This window comes from Panthera onca, chromosome B3 (genome assembly GCF_046562875.1).
Source record: "Panthera onca isolate mPanOnc1 chromosome B3, mPanOnc1 haplotype 2, whole genome shotgun sequence".
Classification (NCBI taxonomy): Eukaryota; Metazoa; Chordata; class Mammalia; order Carnivora; family Felidae; genus Panthera; species Panthera onca.
In genome coordinates, this window is record NC_138344.1 from 92,577,885 (window position 1) to 92,604,913 (window position 27,029).

Genomic DNA, 27,029 nt, shown 5'->3' on the forward strand with positions numbered 1-27,029 from the left:
CTCTTAGGTTCTATTCATTTATGCATTAAACGTGTGTTTGCTAATTAATGTAGCCCAAATATCAATAGCCTTATCTGTTTAGCCCTGACCTTACTCCTGAGATCCTGGGCAAGAGAGACCCTGCCCAGATCTGGGGCACTTCTTTTGAATCTAAAGTGCATTGTTCTACTCCAAATGTTTAATTGTTTATTTTAAAATGAAATAATTATGTCATGGATTGAAAGAAGTAATATTCAAATATTATAGTCATCCCAACTTTTAAAATATTTTAAATATGCCCTTTAAACAATAAATGTTGACCTCCAAAAAAATCAGTACAATAGCCTCTTGATATAGTGAGTGCTCTACTTTATAAGGTATTCATCATCACCTCATCCAAATCCTACAGTTCAGAGACTGGATTTCTTGAAAAAGTAAAAACAAAAAAATAATTTAGTAAAACTCAAAGTTTCGTCTTGAATCTTACTTCAATATAGTTAGATTTCACAAGACAATAAGGTTCTAATCACATCCTGATTGGTACAGATTTATGCAGAGTTTATGCAAGAATTAATGGACATTATTAAGAAAGTCACTCCACGCATACTGATATGTGATTATGCCTGAAGATATACAAAGTCATCCACAGCTGGAAACACACTAAAATAATAAGCCTACAGTTGCAAATGCTGTTTTAATTATGAATATCTTTTCTATTTTTAGATAGTACTGATCTTCACTTATAGTAGAGATACGTTATTTTAATTTAAATTGTCATTCTTTAAAATTCATATATATGTACATATAATCCCTATACAGACAGAAAATTAAGAAAATACATTACTGACATGTGTGATAGTTTCTTCATTCAGAAAATTCCTAAGAAGTTTAAATTTTCATCTTAATGGGAAAAAGAGGACTATAGTCACAATTAAATTCATGTGCCTAATTACATTAGATAAGTAGAGTTTAAAATGTGTTTACCTGATGCAAAAATTGTTACCATGAACATGGAAAGGATAACAGACACACTTAGAGGCCACCCAAGAGATGTGCCATCCTACTTTTAATTGATTAACTTATAGATTATTTCTAAATTATTAAGGAAAGAAACTAACATTTATTGAAGAGCCACCTAGCCAGTCATTGGATTATATGTACTTTACCTAATTTAATCATTTCAATTTACTCTATTATTAGCCTCACTTCATAAAAGAGAAAAAGAAGCTTATACAAAGGCCTTGTGGTGATTTTCAAATATATTCAAAAATTCTTTCCAAAATTGGAGTCTAATTCTCTTCCCCTTGAGTATGGGCTGAATTTAGTGACTTAGAATATGGCATAAGTATTGCTTTGTGATTTCTGATGAGATCATAAAAGACATTGAGACTTCCTCTTGGATGGTTCATTCTGAGGCACACTAGCGGCCATGTCATGAAGATTCCAAGCAGCCTGTACTAGTCAGGTCAGGTTTTCATAACAAAATACCACAGACCAGGTTGTTTAAACAACAGAAATTTATTTTCCAGAGTTCTGCAGGATGAGAACTACAAGGCCAAGGTGCCATCTGATCCAGTTCCTGGTGAGAACTCTCTTTCTGGCTTGTGGACAGCTGCCTTCTTACTGTGTCCTCACATACTGGAGGCAGAGAGCTCTGGTGTTTCTTCTTCTTATAAGGGCACCAGCTTTTATCAGATTAGAGCCCCATCCTTATGACCTTTTATTTAACGTTTATTACTTCAGCACAGGCTCTGTCTCCAAAAACAGTCACACTGGAGGTTAAAGCTTCAATGTATGAATTTTGGGAAGACACAAATATTTAGTCCATAGCACAACCCAGTGGAAAAATTCACATGGCTAGGAACTAAAGCCCCCAGCTAACAGCCATGTGAATTAGCCAGCTTGGAAACAGTTCTTCCAGGTATGGTCAAGCCTTCAGATAACTGTAGCCTGGGTCAATATCTTAAATGTACCTCAACAAAGACCCTAAGCTACAGCCACCCAGCTAAGCCTGCCCTAAATTCCTTACTCTCAGGAACTATATGAAAACACAAATATTTGTTGTTTAAGCCACTAAATGTTGGAGTAACTTGTAACAGAAATGGATAACTAATATATGTAGGTATCAGTCAGTAAGCAATAAAACAGGGATAAGAAACCAGGTTTTACTGATTGCTGAAGTATGAGCTCTTTCTACTACCCACACTACCTACATAGCCTCTCCAATATTTAAAAACTCATTCATTTATTGTGAGACTTTACATATATTACTTCAGTTCATCTTAATAACATTGAGAGGTTGGTTTTATAATAAAAAATATACAAAAGTATGTTTTTGTAATTAAAATTGTTTACATCAAATAAAAGATAAGGCTTTGACATTATAAAGCTCTACCTCTAAAGATCACTTCAATCTGGACAAATTCAGTGACATATCTGGTTCCTTGCTTCCACAGTTTTCCTCCCTAACCTGTATTACACACATCAGGGGGATTGAAATTTTAAAATGTAAATCAAACCATGTTCCTCTTTTACTTAAAATCCATTCCATGACTTTGTGACTTCTTATTGGTTACACTTAAAATAGCTACATACGAGGACTAATCCTAATCAGATGGTAAAGCAGTTGGTGGCAACCCATTGCAAATACAGTCAATACACTCTGTACAATTGCCTTCATTTCTTTTCACTTCCCCACACAGGTCTGTTTCTGTCCCATGAATCCATGAACCCATCCTCAATCTGGTCTCAGAGTCTTTTCAACTTACAAGCCAAGAAAGAATATGATCTTAAGGAAATTAAAGATGAGCTCATCAGTTTAAAAGGTTACGGGGTAGCTAACGAGTACAAGCACTAGGAAGTAAAGACAGGACACTGAAAACTTCAGAACATAGACAAGAATAGAAATAAAGTTTATTGAATGCTTTAATAAAACATTCCACACACTAGTTATAAAAATAGAAACATCTATTTCTATAAGGAAACTAAATAAGTTGGAATTTACTTGTACCCCTAATTTCTCTGGCCAAATTCCATTAACCACAGATATCTAGGTCAATAGGTTAATTCACCTGTCTGTTCTGCCTTTGCTCTCTGTCACACAATGTCTCAAATTCTCTCTCCTACTGAGTGGGTACCAACCTTAAGTACACACAGTTGCATACTTTTTTTTTTTTTTTTAATTTTTTTTTTTTAACGTTTATTTATTTTTGAGACAGAGAGAGACAGAGCATGAACGGGGGAGGGGCAGAGAGAGAGGGAGACACAGAATCGGAAGCAGGCTCCAGGCTCTGAGCCATCAGCCCAGAGCCCGACGCGGGGCTCGAACTCACGGACCGCGAGATCGTGACCCGGGCTGAAGTCGGACGCTTAACCGACTGAGCCACCCAGGCGCCCCACACACACTTGCATACTTAAAGGGACCATGCGCTCACATTGGACCAAGGTCCGTGTTCAGACACTGCAATTGTAATAACCATTGGTTCTGCCTCTCCTGGCAACTACCTCTTATGTCTTACCAAGAATCCGTGCTCTCTTTTGTCTCTTCTTTTTTTCTGCTTCTCTTTAGATTTTTTTTAAGCTTATTTCTCAATCTTACACGTTATGCATTCCTAATACTCCACTAAATCCTGGGGCTCTCTATTCTCTCTCTGATTCCTTTTTCCCTACTTTTGCTCAACATGGAAAAAACAATTTATTTCTCTCAGAAATCCTACTGTTTTTCTGACAGTAGCACCAAAAAGATAATTCCCCTAAGAAATCTTATGTATCTACGATTCTTGACACTAGAATTGTCTTTATTTTTAAGTGTCCTCACTCTTGCTAGGTATGTAGTAAAAAGGAAAATCATAACTACAGTGGACTTGTAACCTCCTAGTTAGGTTTTAGGTTTTATAACTCATAAGACAGAAAAGCAAATATGGTCAAAATTGTACTTCTAAGTCTCCTAGGAGACCCACAGTGGAGACTAATATACGATCACTCAATAAATTGATCACAGTTTTCCTTTCAGGGTGACTGCGTTACTCTTTTTGGTTTAACACCAGATGAAAGAATAGGTTTCTGTTTGGAGCCCAAATTGTACTAAAAAATAATTATCATTAAACATTGGAATCACGGTCTCACGCTAAGATTTCATGCTATGAGAGGCAGGAAAGAACTGAGGAACACCTGAGGGAGAACAGCAGACTAACATCTCCCTTCTCACTCTTACTTGGGTCAGACACCCTAAGTAGAATGGTGAAATCATCCGTGTGATTTAAATTTCTCTCTCCTCTCACTGTCTCTCCCTGTTACCTCTTGCTAAATTTGCCTTAAATCCATGGGGGATGTGACTACAGAACATATGTATAAGGCCATTAGCTGTCCCAACTGAATGACAGCGACAAGACAATTTAACCAAAATAACTGTTGTATGAAACACATAACTAAAAATTTTAATGTGAAAATCTATGTATCCAGTTTCCCTTTGGATACTAAGAGAGAGGCTATCTGCATGATGTGGAATTTTGTCTTAGTTTCTATCCTTAAAATCATTTAATTATACTTGCCCATCCAATCAAGAAATGTGTAATACACATTTACACCATTTACTCATTATTTAGTAGATTTTCAGGTACAAATTTTTCTTTACAACTCCAAGCCTAGGCCTAAAAAGTAAAAGTTAGGTAAACTTCCTACCTGGTAATTTTAGCCACCTTCACCTTCTCCTTGGAAGAAAAGCAATTAGGTGTTAATTGGATGGTTGTAAGGAGAGCCTGCAGAGTTCCAGACAAACTGGATATGTCGGGTTAGAAAGAGAATGATTGTTCTCATCGATTTAGATTGGACACCTGGTAGGCCCTTTAGAGGACCTCGTACCAATTCTCAAAAAAGAGCAATATGGACTCAAAATGACCAACCAAATATAAAGAATCATGATCATTTTATTATCTGCCAATAGTTTTGTAAAAACTACCAGCATAGAAAATTAAAGGTTTTATTGCTGGACAGATGGGCATGCATGCTGGGAAGCCATATAGCTGGCCCACACAAAACGGATGAACAATTCCTGATTTTCATAACACTGCACTTGAAGACACAGCAATTTTCAGCCTAAGCAATAAGGCCAATGGAATAGGAAAAATTTCTTTTTAATATTTTTCTGGATAGTTAAATGTGAGTATCTAGAGAATTTCTATTTATAGTTAGCTTGGCTGCACTTGGCATGCCTCCTACCAGGATTCATTATCCCACTCAGCTTCAGGTGCTTCAGGGAGGTGGGAGAGAAGGCCATGCCCACATTGCCTTGATCTCTGCTATCTGTTAATCCTGTCTAACTATGGCAGCAGCTGAGTTACATTATTGCTCCTCTGGGGCTATTTATATTTAACACAAGATGCAAGCAATGGTTCCCAAATCCTGGTCTAGGAAACATTAAAAATATAGTTTCTTTGGACCATAATATCTATGATTATGGTTTAACAGGTCTGGGGGCGGGGGGTAGAGAGTGGAGGAACTTGCCAGAAAACTATATTTTAGCTAGTATTTCCAATAAACATACTCCCATTTAGGGCCTTAAAGGTCAAAAAGCATCAGAACCCAGGGTAATAAATCTCTAATAGTACAACTTAACTCATGGGCAATGGGTATAAAAATTTTGGAACAGAAATCACGCATTAGTAGCTGTCTATCCACCTTGCTTGAACACTAACCAGGTTGAGCTGTTGTAAATTTCCATCTAGCCAACATCTGAATGCAGAAAGTTTGAACAAAATGCCTTTTCCAACTTCACTTTAAGAATTATATGCAGTGATGAGCTAGTAAACGTTTAGTAACTGGATCCTGGGGAAAAGTGTGTGTGTGTGTTTATTACACATTTTCCTAATATAAAAGATATGTAGCCTACATATAATAATAAAATACACAATATTCTTTGTTGTGAATTCCACATACCTCTAATTTCAGTGTGAGTTATTTTTAGAAAATCTATGAGTTTTTCTAATTTTATTGCCAATAATGGTGTTCCAAAATAAGGCTATGACTATGCACTTGATTACTATCCAATTCAGCCAAGATGTCACTCATATCATTAACAAATGAGTGTGGTTGTGACACAAAAGCTGGCTGATAATTTTGTGTACATTAAAACATTAATATTAAAGTGGAACACAAAAGGCCTATGCAAGAACTTTACTCTTCAATGATGCAAGTGATTGCCTGACTAAATTTGATAATAGTCTATGAATACTGGAAGCACATTTCTTCATGTTGTCTATGCTATTCACAATTTAACAACTACAGACATGAAAGACTTAAATTTAATCAGCATTTAACATTTTCTCCATCATTTTAAAAACTTAAACAATCAAGACACTAAATCAAGTCCTCAATTTGCACCATTTTCTGATTGCTATGATGTAAAGATTCCCACCTGGCTAATTTGAAGCTACTGACATGATATCGCAGAGGGCTAAGTTTGGAGAGATGTATGGCAGTGTCTCTTCCACCAGACAATTGATGTATATAACCTTAAGAGCAGAGATAATGGTTAAAAGTAATTTAAAAATTAGGAAATTATGAATTTTGCATATTGAGTACTTCTGTTTTAATATAAATTATAAGTTTCTATAATTTGATTTTTAATAATGGTATATTTAACATCTGGTTCTCAAAGTGCCTGTAAATTTAACATTTGACTCTCACAAGCTAGTTAGAACCACTGTTCCATGGATGTCTACAATGTAGAGGTGAGAAGAGGTAAGACAACATAGGTTAGACAGCTCATGTAGTGGAGGAGAGGAGGAAAAGACAGACTATATGAAGAAAAATATAGAAAAAACTTTATCTGCAACCTTCACTCTCAGATATTCCCATTTCTTAATTATATAGGTGGCAACTCACCAGCAGACTTCAACAGAAGGATGAAATTCGATTAACTGAGAGTGGGCCATGGTCACTCAACAGGGCACCTTCTCTAAAAGCAGTGGGCCAGTGGTTTTCAACCCTGTTGACCATCAAATCAGCCACAATTTGTTTTATTTATAAACACACACACACACACACACACACACACACACACATACACACACATATCAGGACCACCTAAACCAAAACTTCCTAAGATGATTCTACACTGGAAACTACTTTGAAGTTTTAACCTGGAATGTTCAACATTTAATTGTGTCTATTGATTCACATTAAAGAGTCCATAAACTCATCTTGACACTAGGTAACTACCATGTCAATTTCAACAAGTATACAAAAAAATCCATTCTTGTGTTTAAATAGGAAACTGTATGCTACATATTCTTTTTGGAATAAGCTATAATAAAGAAGAATCCCATTTACAAAATTTCTTACCATTTTTTTCTAGTATCCAGTCATAAATTCCTCAGGTGTGAAAAATTCATATTTACAATATTCTATTGCTTTGCTGTATTTTCAAAATTGAAAGATGAAGAAACAAACTTTGATCTGAGAATATAATGACAGGGATAGAAAGAATACTTTTTAGGACCTATTTTCAAAATTTTGTGTAGGGAATGATATTTCAGATTTGGAAAATCCCATTACTTTAAATGGGATTTACATGGTTACATTCCAAACTACTTTGAAATTTTAACCTAGAATGTCCAACTTTGATGGTGTCTATTTGACTTACACTCAGATAACTTACTTTTATAAGTCACTCTTTTCAACACTCAAGTTCTTTGAAGTTAAGAAGTAGCCAACTAACATTTTTAAGCTTTCAATCAATTTTACCGTAATTATCAAGCTAAGTAAAGATTATTTTAATAACAAAACACAAAACTATTTCTGAAAAACCTTTATGTAATCAAAATAGTTTAAATAGATTTAAAAGGATTCCAATCTGAACTTTAACTTAGAAATATTAGTAATCATCTGATGTTTCAATGCTTGGCATTATAGTGAAAGCATCATATCAGAACATTTCTATTTATTAGTTAAATTGCTAATCTTGAATGTTTTCACATTTTAACCATTTTTCTAGTTGTTAGTCTCTCATTAGGGAGGTCAGCATTCTCCTGATAACATATAAGCAGTTTTGCTGGACACCCTCTCAGTCACCGTTGTCTCCATTTACGTACGACTTCCCCCTCCATTCCCACACCTCACAGTGATGGTGTGTCAATATCGGTGACAGTGCCTGGAAGAGCATGAATCATTTTGGATGACAATCACCTAAATAATGTTAGTAGCACAACCATAAGGCCATCAGTTGCCCAGTCTAGGGTTCAATTATCTATTTTCCCCCAAGTTAACTAACACTCAGTTTTATAGACACAATGATTAATTGTACCCTAGGACCTAGGCAGATAACTGGGGCGCAAGCCATAAAATGTTACTATCTGTCCACAGTGCTAACTTTCCATTTATCATTTCATTTTTGTTCACTTATTTCCATCTGTTTATTGCTTACAAACCCTTCTAGTTAATATATTAGTCAGATACCACCTAATGTTCTTTGGCACTTATTACTGTTCCCATTAAGCTAAAATTCTAAAATAGCTTTTTGAATACTGGATTTTTATCCTTGCCAATGTGAAATTGTAAAACCTTCTTTATCCATTCATTGCATCAAAAACTTGATTTCCCCAGATGCTAAATCATTAATCTTGTCTGGATGTATTTCAAGATCAAAGCTCCCATTTTAATAAATTTACATGACAACCAACAATAAATCCTCAGATGCCCACCTTTTTGGATCACAACCTGACTAAATTCTTCAGCTGAAGCTGATCCTACACTACTTCTGGATTTGGAAACAAAGAACATATTTAGGGGATTAGATTTAGACAGAGACAGCAAGAAATCTTCCTTTTACATATTTTTTCCTTTTTCTGAGCCCATGCAATAAATTTAGCTCTGCAGGTTAACGGAAAACATGGATGTTATTATACATGCTGCTTTGTTCCCTCTGGCTCTCTTCAAAATATCTAAGACTTGGGCCTCAAAGAATTTTCTGTAACAGAACTTTGCTGCCACCAACTGAACACATTCACCCAATGCAAGTGGACTTTTTTACAAATTTGTCTGGAAAGAAAGACGAAGGAAAGATCAAATATTTTCTTGGACCAGATCCCAAACCTTAACCAGGACTCCATTTCTAATCCATTTCTAATCAGTAATACCATCAGAGCAATGGCAGTCCTCTCATCCCTCCTAGACCAATTTATATTCATATAAAACTCCTCCCTTATATGTAAGCAAAGAGCACTTGTTTTATTCATATCAACAAGCATAAATCAAAGGCTTTGTGTCAGGAGTATCATGTCATGAAATAGCGACATTGAACTGGTCAGTGAGCTGGGCTAAACGGGTCACCAGGTCAGAAAAGCAAACTTCTAATCAATCGCATTCTCACTGGTGAATTCTTATCTTTTAAAAATGCAGCAAAGTCTCTACAGGTGATTCTAATTTCTTCTCTCTGGGCCAGATCCATAGCCCTCCCTTAAAGAAATGGATGTCATTTAGTCAACTGGTCCAAGATCTTAGCAACACACAGTATCACCAGGTAAGATACACATTCTAGGGGCGCACGGGTGGATCAGTCAGTTAAGCATTCGACTTGCCTCAGGTCATGATCTTACATTTGGTGAGTTCAAGCCACGCACTGGGCTCTGTGCTGACAGCTCAGAGCCTGATGTCTGCTTCAGAATCTGTGTCTCCCTCTCTCTGTCCCTGTCCCACTTTGTTCTGTCTCTCTTTCTCTCAAAAATAAACATTTTAAAAACTTTTTAAGTAAAAATAAAATAAAATACAAATTCTAAGACCCCTCCCCAGACCTACCAATCAGAACCTCCCAGAAGAGGGTTTGGGCAACAGAAGATCCCAATTCACAACCAGAGTTGAGGATCACCAGCTTAGTCCTATTCCCTCATTTTCTTGTTGGGGGAAAAGTCTCAGAAAAGTAAAAGCAATCCACCAAACTATGCACAGGACCTCCAGGAAAACCCTGAGAAGGCCGGGAGCCCTGGGTTTAGAGAGTGTAGTAGCTGAGTTCACTAGTGAAGCTTAATCTATATGGAAACACTTCCAACATGTTGACCTTTGCCATATGCTTTGTTCTCTTGAACAGTTGAGCACAAACGAGATGAAAATGCTGTTTTGGAAAAGAAAATAGTCCTACAAAGATAATAAGGAGAATAGCTTTAGTTTATTTTCATTTCATACTTGCCCCATTTAGTCTGAAATTTTTGCCTTGAACCTATGGAAGCTGAAAATATGGCACTAATATTTTCTCCTGATATAGACAGCCCACATATAAAATGTTTTATGGTAAATTAACATACATGTGAAGATTTTCACGTATTTGACCTTATATCTATAGTATACAAAAGGAAATAAAAGATGGTATAATATTTATTCCTACAATTTTATAATTTATTTTTTACCTTCCTCTTGGGAGGATTCATTTCAAGTTTCTTTTAGTGTCTTATAAAAAAGATTTATCCACCATCACTAATGAAACAGAGTTAATGTTTTACTCCTCCTACTTCTTGGACTCCCAACTCTACCAGCCCTGTCCCCATCCATCCCTAGCCTTAGATCACCCAGACATAACTTTGCTTCAAGGCTCACCCTGGTTCATCTACCTTCTTGCTTAGCGGTAACCTTCCCTTGCTCTCCTAGTGAGCACCCAAGCATCCTTGGAATTAAATGGACACTGCTGCCCCCACCTGATTAAGATGGCATCATTCTTGACAGTAAGAAGCTGGTTTTACACAACACACTTTCTCTTTTTGGAAATGCAATTTGTGCTGATTTATGGGGACTAGGGAAGAAGCAAGCAAGAAAGAGGTTAGTGGTGGCTTGACACCACCATGAGTGACAGCTATATATCTATACCAGGCAAGACTCCTCACCAGAAATCTGATAGGATCAAGGAATGGGACATCTTTGGGTGAGGAGGTAGGTCAAACAGAAGGAATGAAATGGTCAAGCAGACAAGCTGCTTTCAGTTAACAAAGACTCAGTCATTAGAGCGGTATAAGTGTATAAGAAACTCTACCCTCATACTCCTGTGGAAAAGTGCAAAACTAAAAGCAAAAGCACTTTTTATTCCTTTTTCTTTTTCATTTTATTTTGAGAGAGAGAGAGTGTGTGCACATGGGGTGGGAGGGGCAGAGAGAGAGAGGAAGAGAAAGAATCCCAAGCAAGCTCTGTGCTATCAGCATGGAGCCTGACGTGGGACTCAATCCCACAAACCGTGAAATCATGGCCTGAGCCAAAATTGAGAGTCCTATGCTTAACTGACTGAGCCACCAAGGCGCCCCTTTACTCCTGCTTCTTAACAGAATACAGAATGGATTCAGGAATTCTGAGGACGGTGGAGTGCACTAATATGATTCTGCCCCTGTAAGGACTTCAGAATATCATTGGAAGACAGAGAAATCCAACAGATTTGGTGCCAGAAGACAGATCAAAAGAAAAGCCAAACCAAAAAGAGAGAGGAAAAAATAAGTCATCCAGTCACTGGAAGGACTAGCTTAGAAGTACACAGATTCCCATTATTAACTTAGAAGCCATTCTACAGTAGATGAAGGTGCTGAAATTACAGATAAAACTATTGAGTACCAACTAGGTTTCAGGCACTAGTGATAGAAATGAGTGAGTTCCACCTCCAAGATGTTTCAGTTCTCCTCCCATTTCTGAACATATTATATGTCTTGGAAATATAACATTATGTCTTCCCCTCAGTCCTGATATGCCCTTATTATCAAAACTAAAAGTTTCCATAAGAAGTTACTAGTTGGGGGAACGGAGGGGAGAGGTAATATCTTGGCTAATTATTATCATAAAGAATAATGTTAAATCTAAATCCATTATATTTATCAGATATTGTCCTCTAATTAAATAAACAACACGAAAATAATCCCATTCAATAATCCTACTCCTGTAAGAGTATATTTTACAGCCAACTCATTCGGGTAGAGCCAATTATATAGATTTTTATAAAATCAGTATTCTGCAGAGATCATACTGCAGTTCTATTATAGCAAGGTAAAACTTGGCCTTGACTATTTGCAGACTGAAGTAATATCTTTGATACTTTAAGATATAAAAATTCAAAGTTAGCAACCAAAAACATGTTCTAAGCTCTTGAAGTTGTAAAACTCCTTTTTTTACAGAAAAAAAAATGTGGTTCTTCCCACTAGTGTCTTTGAGCTGACACTGCCAGGGTTAGAATTGTATTTGACCAAAAAAAGCACAGAGAAACATATTTAGTTGTGTTCATCTGGACAGTAAATGACCGTATACAACATCTGCACTCTGCAACATCAGACTCCTAAGTCTCTCGAGTCCCATGGAGATGTACTTGGCCAACAGCAGGCTGCTTCAAGTGTGCTTTCACAGGTCTGTGGGGCCTCCCATTGTTAATTCACCTATCCCAGCTATTATAGTCAGCTGCTGTTTGGTATCATATGGGAAAGTCTGCCAGCCACAGACTGCTATAGCATTTTACCTGGACGCTTTGCTGCTAGAAAAATTCTCATGCACATTTGATCTTGAGAGAAAGTTTATTGGAAGTTTATTAGAAGTGCATCTCCGAGAGTTCCATTATATATCCCTATGACCAACCTTTATGGTCCCTATGACCCACCCTTATAGTATAGTGGGAAAGCCCACAGAAGAAGAAAATTTTCAAATTTTCAAAATAAAATTGTTAGTATTGTTATATAAAATATTTTAATTAATCAATTCATCATCAAGGTTTCAAGAATTTGTGAAAACTTCTAACATGATTTGATTACAATCTAATACTGCCACGCACATTGGTGGTAAAGGAATACAGTTCCACACAGATAACTCAATACATCTCCATTTCAGTGATTATCAATAGTTCACTGTGACATAAAGTCTACATTAAGTCACTTGAGGCATATACCAAGTACCTAAGAAATATGGCTACAGAGGATGAAGTGTCTCTCAATGATATTCATTCATACTCTCATTGATGCATTTCTATCATTGTAAAGTGTATCATGTAGTCCCAACAATCCCATCTGTATGCTTATACCCCAATGTAAAACCAGTAACCTCAAACATTTACCTGAATCATTCAGATCCTTATAGATATATAATCACCCTGCTCATAATTGCTAAGTAACGAGTTAGCCTTTTGTTTAAAAAGAGTGGCACTCATCTATCTCACTTGAGATGTTTGAGCACTCCAAGAAATCCTTGGTACCTAAAACTATCTCCCTAATTTAAAAAACTTCAATCTCTGAAATTTCACATCTAGGAACTTATACTGGATTCCATTTCTAAATGGAAAATATCTCCCAAACTTTACATATTTTACTATCCTACACTAAAAATCATTTACTAGAACTGAATTCTTCAGTTGGGAATTGAAGCACCATGACCTGAAAGGAGAGAGACAGTTATAAAAGAAGGAATGACAAGGGCGCCAGGGTGGCTCAGTCAGTTAAGCACCTGACTCTTGATTTCAGCTCAGGTCATGATATCGCGATTTGTGGGATCAAGCCCCAGGTTCTGCCCCTACATTGTGGAGCCTGCTTAGGATACTCTCACTCCCTCTCTCTCTCTCCCCCTCCCCTCCTAATGCTCTTGCTTTCTCTAAATAAATAAACTTAAGGGGGCGCCTGGGTGGCGCAGTCGGTTAAGCGTCCGACTTCAGCCAGGTCACGATCTCGCGGTCCGTCAGTTCGAGCCCCGCGTCAGGCTCTGGGCTGATGGCTCGGAGCCTGGAGCCTGTTTCCGATTCTGTGTCTCCCTCTCTCTCTGCCTCTCCCCCGTTCATGCTCTGTCTCTCTCTGTCCCAAAAATAAATAAAAAAAAAACGTTGAAAAAAATAAATAAATAAATAAATAAATAAACTTAAGAAGGAAGAGGAGGAGGAGGAGGAGTAATGACCAAAGAAATGGCGATTCAGAGCCAGAGCGCTGAGAACTTCCCTACTTTCCCAGTTAGTTAGTAGCCAAGCAGCCCACAGAGACATCCTGGCACACCAATACATTCCTTCTATCACAATGGTATCAGAAAAAGAAAAATGGCACAGGAGACAAGATGGAATCATGGGAATATCTGGCCATGGCAGATATTTTTCACAAGAAGTTTCCGTTATGGAAAACAGAAAACCATAGTAGAAAGAGGACCAAGTCACATCACATCTCTGAGCTACATTTTCTTATATATATAATGTTGGAAATATATCAACAACAGCCCACCTTGATCCTAGTGACCATCAAATAAGAAACTGTATGTGAAAGCATTTTGAAAATCATTAAGTATCATTTATCAAAGGTAAAATATATCACACACAACAGACTCTTTACCAACAATAAAGACATGTTCCTGAATTCCTGTTTGGTTGCCAAAATATAAGCTCCTGATGAGTTGGTTGTTTTGTTTTGTTTTGTTTTGTTTTTCTGATGTGTCTTTATGACCCAAGATTGCCTTGAATAAATCCATAGAGCTTTGTCTGCCATTTTCATTGCTTTCTCTTCTTCCCTTTGTGGGTGGTGTAAAAACTTGGAAGTAAGAATGGTAGCTGTTTCTGATTTCCTAGCTTCTCTGCACTGCCACTGTCGAGATTCATTTTGGGTTTTTTGCTTGTTTTTTTCTTTTTTGTCTCTTCTATTGGTCCATCTTTAACTGAATCTGCAGAAGCTCTAAGCATCAAAGATCTGTGTGAAGAAAATGAATCCAGAGAGGAAGAAATCATAGAAAAAGAATGGTTGAGATGGAAGCTGATAGAAGTTGCATTTGGGAAACAACCTTCAAGGTCAGAGCAACTGTTAACCATTCATTTAACACAGTTACATACTGTGTTGAATAGACTAGTAAATACAGATAACAAACAGCACTATTAATATGCAAAGACACTGAGGAACTTATCCTGGAAAGTGGCTGATAAAATGAAGCAAAATGAGAAGACAGAATTTTAAAGTGTAAGGTAGACCAAAAAGCTTTTGAATCCATACCACTTCCTCTAGGAACATGAGTGGCCAAAAAAGTCACTAAATTTATTCTGTGGTCCAAGTTCTACAAGTGAGCATTGATCATGGTTTTTAAATTTTCAAAAGGAGAACAAGTGGAAATCAAAGTAACTATTCTAATCTATCTAATAATGGACATACCTCCTGATAATCACCACTGCATTAGTCAATCATAATAGTGAAACTGAAATATGTCTCCAAGTTTATATAATACAGCATAAATTTTAAAGCAACTTAAAATAAGGCAATGAGAAAAAGAAAGACAAAGCAAAATACACCAGGAAAAAGAATAATTTATTTGGTCAAAACCTAATCAAATAATACTTGCTGAACATTTACTATATGTGAAAGCTACATTTTATTTTATTTTTTTTTAATTTTTTTTTAATGTTTATTTATTTCTGAGGCAGAGAGAGACAGAGCATGAGTGGGGGAGGGTCAGAGAGAGAGGGAGACACAGAATCAGAAGCAGGCTCCAGGCTCTGAGCTGGCAGCACAGAGCCTGACGCCGGGCTCGAACTCACGGACCGTGAGATCATGACCTGAGCCGAAGTCGGACACTCAACCGACTGAGCCACCCAGGCACCCCTGAAAGCTACATTTTAACTTGAGTATCATTTTGCTTATTCCTCTTACTAACACTATAAAATAAAGGATATTAGCCCTATCTTGAAGATAAAGAAATTGAGACTCAGAGACATTTTTCTATGGTTACATAGCTACAAAGTTAGGTAATAAGCATTCGGACTGACTCCAAATCCTAAGTTCTTTCAGTATAATAACTTACTCTTAATGTAACAGGTTTCTTAAAGGAACAGTAGATTCAACAATTATGAAATGGGTCCCCAGTCTGACTTTGGCTCAGGTCATGATCTCATGGTTCATGACTTTGAGCCCCATGTTGGGCTCTGCTCAGAGCCTGGAACCTGCTTTGCATTCTGTGTCTCCCTCTCCCTCTCTCTCTCTCTGCTCCTCCTCCGCTTGTGCATACTATCTCTCCCTCTCTTTCTCTCTCCCTCTCTCTCAAAAATAAATAAAACATTTTTAAAAAACAAAATGGGTGTCCAAAGCCACAGATGCTAGGCTGTATTTACAACAAATGCTGAGTGATCTTTCTAACAACTTTAGAGAGCATGAATAATATGGTTATTTTAGGGATAAAGAAAAGACTAAAGTGGGGGTAAGTTGGTACCTTTACTGAACACTTTCCGTGAAGCAAGGAAAGAGAATCACCATGAACCATTGATGTCCAGACACATGGGAAAATAAAACAGATTATAAACAATTACTAGGTAACATAAGGGTTGAAATGCCCTAAGCCAACATGAAGAAGTACCAACATACAATTGAAAAAAGAGAAATATATTTTCACTACAGAAGCCAGTGGTCCCTATTTAAAACATTTTTCATTTTCTAAGATTTCAATCATACTCTTTTCTTACTTAAAAACAATTTGGACATTTTTAAGGACAACAATGCAGTGCTCAAAAGCAACTGAAAGGCTAGAGCAGAAAAGAGTTCTTATTCTCTTCTTCTGTTATAATTCTCCACAGTGTCTTAGTTTGGTATCATTTCTTCCCACCTCACCTCAGTACATCACTCTGGCAAATGATAAGGAAGTCAGATAAATGAATATAAAAAAAAAATTTTTAAACCTTAAAGATTTTCCATTACAAGAAAAGAGCTAAATTTAAAAATTTAGAGTTAAAATTAATCAAAGGGAAATTCATAAACATACTTAACGTATGACAGGAAAATGCTTCAGCGTTTTTAATAGCAAAGTAACAATCACTTTCCTCAGAGATTAATCATGTTAAGTACACATAGAAATGAACTAGAAAATGAGATGCAATGAAAAAGACAACCCCAAAGCCAAAAAAAAATCTATTTTGAACACTCACATAATTTGTATATAAGATATAATTTGTAAAAGTTTACATGATCTACACAATTATCTTTCAATAAGTCTGAATTGTAACTGATACATATAAAAAAAAAAAATGAAACTGGAAATCAGCCCAATTGTCTGTCCTGCTTTGAGAACAAAAGAACTGATACTATGTGGATGTTGAACATGAAGTATATGGTACAAGATCAATGAACCTCAAAAACACTGTGCTAAAGGAAAAAAAAAAAGCCAGATTCAAAAGACCATACATTTGACAATTTAATTTCTATGAAACGTCCAGGATAAGTAAATCTATAAAGAAAGAAGGTAGATTAGTGGTTGCCCTGGGCTGGGAGAGCGACTGCAAATGGACAAGAGGTTTCTTCTGGGGATAATGGAAATATTCTAAAATTGGATTATGATAGTTGCACAACTCTGTAAATTTACTAAAAATCATGGAATTATACACGTCAACAGAGTGAATGTTATGGTACGTAAATTATACCTCAATAAAACTGTTACAAAAATTGTTTTTAATTACAATCCTACCACATGCCAGTTTAAAATCTGAAAGGGTTCCTTTCCCCTTTGTTAATGTGAAACATTAATAGTTCTCCAACAAAAATCCTCTCCTGTCATTTCTCATGAGCCGAAGGGTCCAATAGAATGGTATTTATATTTCGTTTTTCTCTGAAGCCCTCCCTATACAAATTAAGATAAATCTCAATGGAAACCATGAGCCTCTGAAACCACCAGGTCCACTTTTCTATATCACTAATAAAAGCCTACAAAGGGTCAAATTTAGGGATGGATAAACTGGACTAGGAGAATACTTATTTCTATGCATGTCTGACCACATTCAGAATACATTATTTGAATAAAATATAATTGCTCTCTCTTAAAGTACTTTATATTTTGGACTATAAGTACTCTTAAGAATAAGATTTTTGAGACTATTATTCATAAAGTTACTTTCTTAAGTTTTCAAAATTAGTGGTAATGTTTTCTGGACCTGAAAAGGGCTTTTTAAGGTCTCACTTTTGTATTATAGGCCACATCAGGTTGGGTTAGTCGTGCTCATTAATGAGAAATCTCCTGGATTTAATGGAGCAGTTACAAAGCCAATTTGAGTAGAAATAAGTTTGATAGTAACAGAAAGGGCTCATCTTCCGTTTGCTGTTTTAGGAGATATACAGATACTACTCCTAACAGCCAAACTAGTTTATGCAAAGACATTGTGCTTTTTTACAACAAACAATCCCAACAGAAGTAAATATCTTCAAATCTTGAGGGAAGAATAAATTTCTTTGAATACAAATATAGCTGCTCTGTAACTGTAACATAAGCATATACCACTAAATAAAAGATGTAACAGCAGTCATTAAATTTACCATTTAGTTCATAAGTAGAGTAACAAAAAATAACATACAATAAAGGAATAAACCAGAGATAAAGGTGAGGCAAACATCACCAAGAGGTAATGGTCTGTGGGGCTGAGAAGAGGCTTTGAATGTTAGCAGGGATTTGCTTTGAGGTGAAGCTGTTGAATATCATTTGACCTTTACCATATTCTTTACTGAAAAATATTTGCTTTCTTTTTAAATACAAACCTTCTTCCTAAACCACCATTCCACTTGAAGTAATTGCTTTCCAAGCCTATGGACAACGGACTCCCTAAGATTTCTTTCCATTGACATCCTGGATTAGGTTCACTGTTTCTTTAGATTTCATAGTTCTATCTTTCTCGAACTGTGTTTTTCTTTAGATAAAACTCATGCTCACATAATTTTTTAAATAACAGGTATTTAAGAGGTAAACTTGCAAAGCTCATTCTAACCCAAGAAATATCTCTAGATGCCTCATACTTAATAGTCTGGCATTAAAGCTTCAGTCATTTCCTCTCAGGACCATCCAGCACCGCTTTGCTGTCATCTAGCATCCAGGTTGCTGGATAAGCATCTGACACCACTCTCATTGTCCCTCCTTTGCAGGTAACCTGTTTTCTCTCACAATCGTATTGTTTTCTTTGGTGTCTTAGAAGTGAACCAAACTGTGACTCATCAGATTTCAGTAAACCCTGCTTTCTAGTCTGAAGGCTTACATCATCTTTCATAGCCTCAAGACTTTTATTTTTATTTAATTTCTTCTGTTCTCTTTCTCTGAAAACCCCACTAGATAGATATAATGAACCTTTCATGCTGATTTTTTACGCCTCATAATTTTTCAACTCCTATGTTACTTCTTTTTGACTTTTAGCTCATATTTTCAGATGTTCCCTTGATGTTTTTCCTTCAGCCCTTCTATTAAACAATTGTTTTTATTTCAGCAAGCATATTTAAAATTTTCAATTCCTCTTTGTTTTCTAATTGCCCTCTTTTAAAGCAGTATTTTCAGTATTTAAGAATATCATATCAGGGTGCCTGGGTGGCTCAGTCTGTTAAGCATCCTACTTCAGCTCAGGTCATGACCTCACTGTTCATGGGTTCAAGCCCCACATCAGGCTCTGTACTGACAGCTCAGATTCTGTGTCTCCCTGTCTCTCTGTCCCTCCCCCACTCGTGCTCGCTTGCTCTCGCACTCTCTCTCTCAAAAATAAACATTAAAAAAATTTTAATAAAAAAAGAATATATCAATCCAAATCCCTCTGAGAAATGAGTTACAACTTTTTAAATTATCCTATTTCCTAGATTATCCTGATAGTTACATTTGTTGGATCCTCTTTCTGTCATTGGCTTGAACAGGTTGGAAAGATTTTTGATTGCCTGTTAATATTTATGAGTAATGACTAAGTTAATTATCAGTTACATCTCTGCCATGATATAGTCCAATGTTTTCCCACAAGTCTTTCTGCTGCATGAAAAAGCTGACTCTAAATTCTGTGATTGTAGCCAGGGTATTGCCACTGGGATATTCAGATGAATAAATGGGGATCCAGCAAACCAAATGGATATGTTCTCCATGCTAACATAAGGAGGGCTCCATCCTGTAGTACAAATACTCAAACCAGGAAACTTCTGCCTCCGTAGACGGCTCAATTGCTGTAGTGGAGAGAAGCTCTGAGTTGTGGCTACCACTCAGGTAGGTGGGGGTGCACAATTACGTGCTCCAGCAGGAGGTACTCTGTGGCAGGAGGGAAGGAGAGTGGGCAGTAAATAAAGGATCTGTCCCACCTTTCAGCATAGAGTCCTTTAATTCACTGCTTGTGAAGTGCCCCCAGCATGATCTTGCTCTTGCACTTATTGACTTGGAGCCTGTCCAGGACTCCTGAGAAAGGCTACTCCATTGGCTATAGCCTTTTGAGGACATAGAAAAGTAGTTCTCAGCAGCTACTTTCCCCTTTATGCTTTATGCACCATTTCTAGTTCCAATTTACCAGAAATCTAAGTCTGTAGTCCACTGGTTCCAGCCCCACTCCATTCTCATAACTACACCTCATTGTTTGCATTTACTTTTTTAAATCTATCTATACATTTATGAATTTGTAAATTTATAAATATATATATAAATTTATAAATATATATATATTCAGTATCATTTGGGTAATTAAGGAAGGGAAAGAAAGAAAGAAAGAAAGAAAGAAAGAAAGAAAGAAAGAAAAAATTTTTCTTCAGTATCCACCATATTGAATTATATATTCAAATGTATTGACTTAATAAGATTTGGGGAGCTTTTTATTTCTCTTTCTTTCTTTAATATAAGAACTGAGGATGTGAACACCTACCTCAGAAAAGATTTTTCCTTAAGTTTATTTATGTATTTTGAGAGAGAGAGAATGCCAGCAGGGGAGGATCAGAGAGAGAATTCCAAGCACTGACAGTGAGAAGTCCCATGCAGAGCTCGAACCCACAAACTGCGAGCTCATAACCTAAGCTGAAACCAAGACTCAGACGCTCAGTTGACTGAGCCACCCAGCCGCCCATACCCCAGGAAAGATTTTAAAGAGGGCATAATGTTAAGTAGAATTTGTATCAGTTTTTTATTTATTTATATTCTTGTTATTCTGCTATGTCCCAAAGATGTTATAGTATATTTAATACAAAATAAAACAAAATTTAAAAGAGGAAAAGGTAGGAAAATTGGGATGAAGTGAAGATCACTGCTGAGCAGATAGAATAAGACTGGATGAAGCTAGAAATAACTTTAGAACACCAAATGCATTCTTTAAGATAGAAACCAAATTTAACAAAAAGTTTTCTAGCAACCAACGCAAATAAAAACTGTCTGTTACATATATCACTGCTTTCACAAGATAGAAATAAAGCAGCTAAGAAAATATATTTATGATAGATTTTTATCACAAGCAATGTAGTGAATAGCCTCAACAATAAATATAACAATAATTTTCATAGAGGAAAGGCTCAGAGGGATAGAATAACCATGAAAAGGAGCAGTTAACCACGTGCTTGGGAAAGTAATAAAGGTTGCCTTATTAGAAATGAGATGGTGAGGGGCGCCTGGGTGGCGCAGTCGGTTAAGCGTCCGACTTCAGCCAGGTCACGATCTCACGGTCCGTGAGTTCGAGCCCCGCGTCAGGCTCTGGGCTGATGGCTCAGAGCCTGGAGCCTGTTTCCGATTCTGTGTCTCCCTCTCTCTCTGTCCCTCCCCCGTTCATGCTCTGTCTCTCTCTGTCCCAAAAATAAATAAACGTTGAAAAAAAAAAAAAAAAAAAAAAAAATTTAAAAAAAAAAAAAAAAAAAAAAAGAAATGAGATGGTGATTCTAAAGAAACTGATATGCTCTTCCACTTATCACCTTATGTTTTCTCTATAAAGAATTATATAATATTGGAATCCATGTATCATTGAGGACCTCTAGTCCTACTCTCTATTATTTCATGTTTGAATAAGCAATTAATCAACTTCTAATGGACACTTGCAGTATTGAGAAATTTATTATTTTCCAAGGTAATCCATCCCACTTTTTGATAATTCTACTCATTAAATTCTAATTCCATATACTGAATCAATGTAGGCTCCCACCTGTTGGTCCTATACCTGGTTTCTGGAGTCATAAATAAGCCTCACTGCTTGTCATGTGATACATAGCACACTGAATTCTTATAGGAAGCTAGCAGGATACACTGCCTCTCTGTGCTATATAGTTTCAGATCTCCTGTAAAGACACTCTGAGGGCATTTATTATGTGCACATGCTCATTGTCTCTGAGTCAGCTAATACAATAAAAGAAAATTGGGTTCAACAGAAAAGGAAAACATGGCATTGGTAAATAAGAGAGAGCCAATGCACGTTTTATAAAATAGACTTATAAATATCAGATTCCTGAAAGCCTAAATTCTTGGGTCTTCATTGATAAGAGGATTTTTTAGTGAATAAAACTTATTATTATAAGTAACAGTTGTTTTGAATTATTTTAAAAGTAAATTATTGTATAATCATATGGTACTTCTGTTTTTAATGTTTTGAGGAATCCCCATGCTATTTTCCACAGTGGCTGCACCAATTTACCTTCCAACCCACAGTGGACAAGGTTTCCTTTTCCTCCACATCCTCACCAACACCTGTTATTTCTTGTCTTTTTTATTTTAGCCATTCTGACAGGTGGAAGGTGGTATCTCTTGTGATTTTATTTGCATTTCCCCGATGATTAGTGATGTGTATTTTTTCATTTATCATATATTTCTGGGCTCTATTCTGTTCTACTAATCTATGTTTATTTTTGTGCCAGTTCCATAGTGTTTTGATTACTACAACTTTGTAGTATATTTTGAAATCTGCAATTGTTATACTTTCAGCTTTGTTTTCATTTCTCAAAATAGCTTTGGCTATTCAGGATCTTTTTTTGGTTCCAAGAAAATGAAGACACTAATTCAAAAAGATATATACACCCCTATGTTTATTGCAGCATTATTTACAATAGCCAAGATATAGATGCAACCTAAGTGTCCACTGACTGACAAATGGATAAGGAAGATGTGGTATTATATATAATGAAATACTACACAGCCATAAAAAAGGATGAAATTGTGCCATTTGCAACAACAGAGACAGACCTAGAGGGTATTATTTGAAATACATCAGACTGAGAAAGACATATCATATGATTTCATTCATATGAGGAATCTAGAAAAACAAATGAATAAACGAAAAGAATAGTCAGACCTATAAATACAGAGAACAAACTCCTGGTTGCCAGAGGATAGGAGGGTACAGGGATGGGCAAAATGGGTGAGGCGAATGGGAGATATAGACTTCCAGTAATAGAGTGAATAGGTCATGGGAATAAAAGACATAGCATAAGGAATATAGTCAATGATATAAAAAAGTTGTATGGGGACAGATGGTAGCTACACTTGTGGTGAGTATAGCATAATATATAAACTTATAAAATCTCTCTGTTGTGCACCTGAAACTAATGTAACATTGCCTGTCAACTATACTCAAAAAAAATTTTTTAATAAAGATGTTAGAACTCCCCAAAAAAGTGAATTATTAAAGAATCCATTTTCTTCTTTATTTTCTGAAAAGTTAGTAGGAGTAATTTAGTGCTAAATATTTTTAAAAGAAAAGGGAAAAGCATTTATTTAAAGCCTTTTCTAAATTAGGATCAAGTTTGGAGTAGAATAGCTAAACTATTGTTGAACTCTATTTTTTTTTTTGAAACATCAGACTTTATTGTACAAACATAAATTATGACATACACAGCTGTATCCTGAGAATGAAAACTACTAATTTGGACATTGATAAAAGTGCATGATATTAGGATAAAAACTGTGACATTTTGTAGATTAAATATATGCATTCCCTTTTTATAATATTAGGGAGCTAATAGTAACAACTAGCTAAAACTAATGTTTTTTTTAATTTTATTTTTTAAATTTACATCCAAATTAGTTAGTATATAGTGGAACAATGATTTCAGGAGTAGATTCCTGAATGCCCCTTACCCATTTAGCCCATCTCCCCTCCCACAACCCTTCCAGTAACCCTCAGTTTGTTCTCCATATTTAAGAGTCTCTTATGTTTTGTCCCCCTCCCTGTTTTTATATTATTTTTGCTTCCCTTCCCTTATGTTCATCTGTTTTGTAGCTTAAAGTCCTCATATGAGGAAAGTCATATGATTTTTGTCTTTCTCTGACTAATTTCACTTAGTTCCTTCCACGTAGTTGCAAATGGCAATATTTCATTCTTTTTGATTGCTGAGTAATACTCCATTGTATATATATACCACATCTTCTTTTTCCATTCATCTGTCAATGGACATTTGGGCTCTTTCCATACTTTGGCTATTGTTGATAGTGCTGCTATAAAAACTGGGGTGCATGTGCCCCTTCGAAACAGCATACCTGTATCACTTGGATAAATACCTCGTAGTGCAATTGCTGGGTCATAGGGTAGTTCTATTTTTAATTTTTTGAGGAACCTCCATACTGTTTTCCAGAGTGGCTGCACCAGTTTGCATTCCCACCAACAATGCAAAAGAGATCCTCTCTCTCCGCATCCTCGCCAACATCTGTTGTTGCCCGAGTTGTTAATGTTAGCCATCCTGACAGGTGTGAGGTGGCATCTCCTTGTGGTTTTGATTTGTATTTCCCTGATGATGAGTGATGTTGAGCATTTTTTCATGTGTCAGTTGGCCATCTGGATGTCTTCTTTGAAGAAGTGTCTATTCATGTCTTTTGCCCATTTCTTCACTGGATTATTTGTTTTTGAGTGTTGAGTTTGATAAGTTCTCTATAGATTTTGGATACTAATCCTTTGTCTGATATGTCATTTGCAAATACCTTCTCCCATTCTGTTGGTTGCCTTTTAGTTTTGTTGATTGTTTCCTTCGCTGTGCAGAAGCTTTTTATTTTGATGAGGTCCCACTAGTTCATTTTTGCTTTTGTTTCCCTTGCCTCCAGAGACATGTTGAGTAAGAAGCTGCTGCAGCCAAGGTCAAAGAGGTTTTTGCCTGCTTTCTCCTCGAGGATTTTGATGGCTTTCTGTCTTACATTGAAGTCTTTCATCCATTTTGAGTTTATTTTTGTGAAGGGTGTAAGAAAGTGGTCCACGTTAGTTTTTCTGCATGTCGCTGTCCAGTTCTCCCAGCACCACTTGCTGAAGAGACTGTCTTTATTCCATTGGATATTCTTTCCTGCTTTGTCAAAGATTAGTTGGCCATACATTTGTGGGTGCATTTCTGGGTTCTCTATTCTGTTCCACCGATCTGAGTGTCTGTTCTTGTGCCATGAACTCTACTTTTTAAGATATATCTGTTCCTATATAGAAAGTATATTCTTTGAATCCAAAATGAAATTCTCTTATTCGAAGAAAAATATGTTAATGGAACCACTATTTTAGATTTTACTTACAAAAAAGCATGGCTTTTAGATACATATACCTCCCCTACCACAAATCCAAGATATCAAATTTATTTCCACTTTTTTAGTCACATTTCATAATAATACACTGTATTTAAAAAAAAGAGTAAATAGTATGTACCATCAAAATATTCCAAGATGTACACGGGTGGCATCATTCATCCTACAATCTCTGGGAAGTGGTGCTGGGCAAAGCAGGGCAGCCAACTGTATGATGGCTATAGGTCTCCACCATTCACACTCTGAGCACACAATCTAAGGACCACGGGATAAAGACCATCCTTTAGTCCTCACACCCTCCTCCCTTCTCCTTGTCCCTTGATGAATCACTGAGGCTTATAATATCCTTATCTAATTCTCTCTGGAATATGACATAAGGGTATTATTTTAAAAACCCAAAAGAGGAATCAATGTTAACGCTATCATGGAGAAAATTGGAAACTATTTAAAGTGTCAAGGAGCAGAGCTGAATTTAAGTGTCTATGATCCTTGACATTTACAAAAGCAGTCAGAGATCCATGGCTTTCTTTTTTAATATAAAACTATTTTCTTTAATAGTAACACTCACTTAGACACTGACAAACAGAAGCATTTAGTGAAAAATAAATTATCCCATCCTTTGATAATGAACAGATATTTGTGTCCATCCAATTTGGAGTCACCCAGTTTCACAGTTTCCCAAAACTATATACTTACAGTGTTACTCCCATACTTCCCACAAAAAGCATGCCTTGGTGCATCTAATGAAGAGATGGGAAGAGATTAAACAAGCTAAGGATAGGCATTCTGGAATGAAACTTATGTGTCTCTAACACATTTTAGAAAAAAAAAAAAGTAGGGTGAGTTTTGATTCTTATTCATTTTATTTAAAGTAATAATTTTCCTTTTGACAATTCCCAATGGTATTTACCCTATTGAAATCTAACTTGTCCCCTCACCAATGACTTAGGAGATGCAAATGCTTAAATTGGTCAACATTCTACAATATTATGCTTTGAAAAGCAAAATTTTGACATCAGGGAAGATTTCACATTATTGACTCTTTAACAGGACTGTCAATTCTTCTTCTTCCTTTCTCATATTTCGCTCTAGCTGCTCACTCACAGTTCCCAAATCAATAAAATTATAATGGAATTGATTTTCAATTGTAATTCTGAAGTAGTTCTGTAAGAAATCCTCCTATAACTTAAAAATAAAACTAACTGCTCTTACGGGTATAACTGATGAAAACAGACTATTTCACAAATGGTACTTGTACATAAAAGACATAATAGTTCATAAAGCCTGGTAAAAGAGTAATTTTTAATCTCATAGTATTGAACTTTTCAGGGAAACCCCATTCATCTGTTTTCATCACCCTGTTTTCTTTCTTGTTTTCTTTATTATGTACCATCTGTCTAATTATTCAATTCCACTTTTTCTCCAAAAGCCCTGATGACATCAGTTGTTATTACTACCTGTTGGTTGTGTTTAATAAAGATTATAGACAAAAGGTATAATAAAGGAGAAAATAAATTTGCATTATCTCATTTGATCCCAACAACAGAACTCTGAGGAAGGGAGGGAGGGTGGGGGGAGGGGGGGTGGGGGGGGAAGGAAAAAGGAACAGAGAGCATTAAAATTATGGCCCTTTCACATGGAAAAGAAAGCTCAGAGATCAAAAAACTTGCCCAGAATTAGAAACTGCTGTCAGAAACTAAACTAGATTCCCTATCTAGTTTAGTTCTCTTTCCACATCACTATGAGTCTCCTCTATAAATGTTCAAGATAGATAATGTCCATTACTAAATTTCTTATCCTCAGTCTTTCATAAAGAAAAGGGAAACTCTGATATGAATCAAAGTATACAGAATCTGAAGTATTTCAGGTAATTT

The 27,029-nt window shown here is 36.2% G+C and overlaps 1 long non-coding RNA gene across 1 annotated transcript in view; it reads left to right on the forward strand.

Moving 5' to 3' along the window:
- The first annotated feature begins 1,409 nt into the window (after positions 1-1,409).
- The window catches only part of LOC144616530 (uncharacterized), a 55,573-nt gene continuing 29,953 nt past the window's right edge, over positions 1,410-27,029 (forward strand). The window contains exons 1-2 of the long non-coding RNA XR_013555892.2: positions 1,410-1,561; positions 14,617-14,734. This is a non-coding gene — a long non-coding RNA (uncharacterized LOC144616530). The remainder of the gene's footprint in view (positions 1,562-14,616; positions 14,735-27,029) is intronic.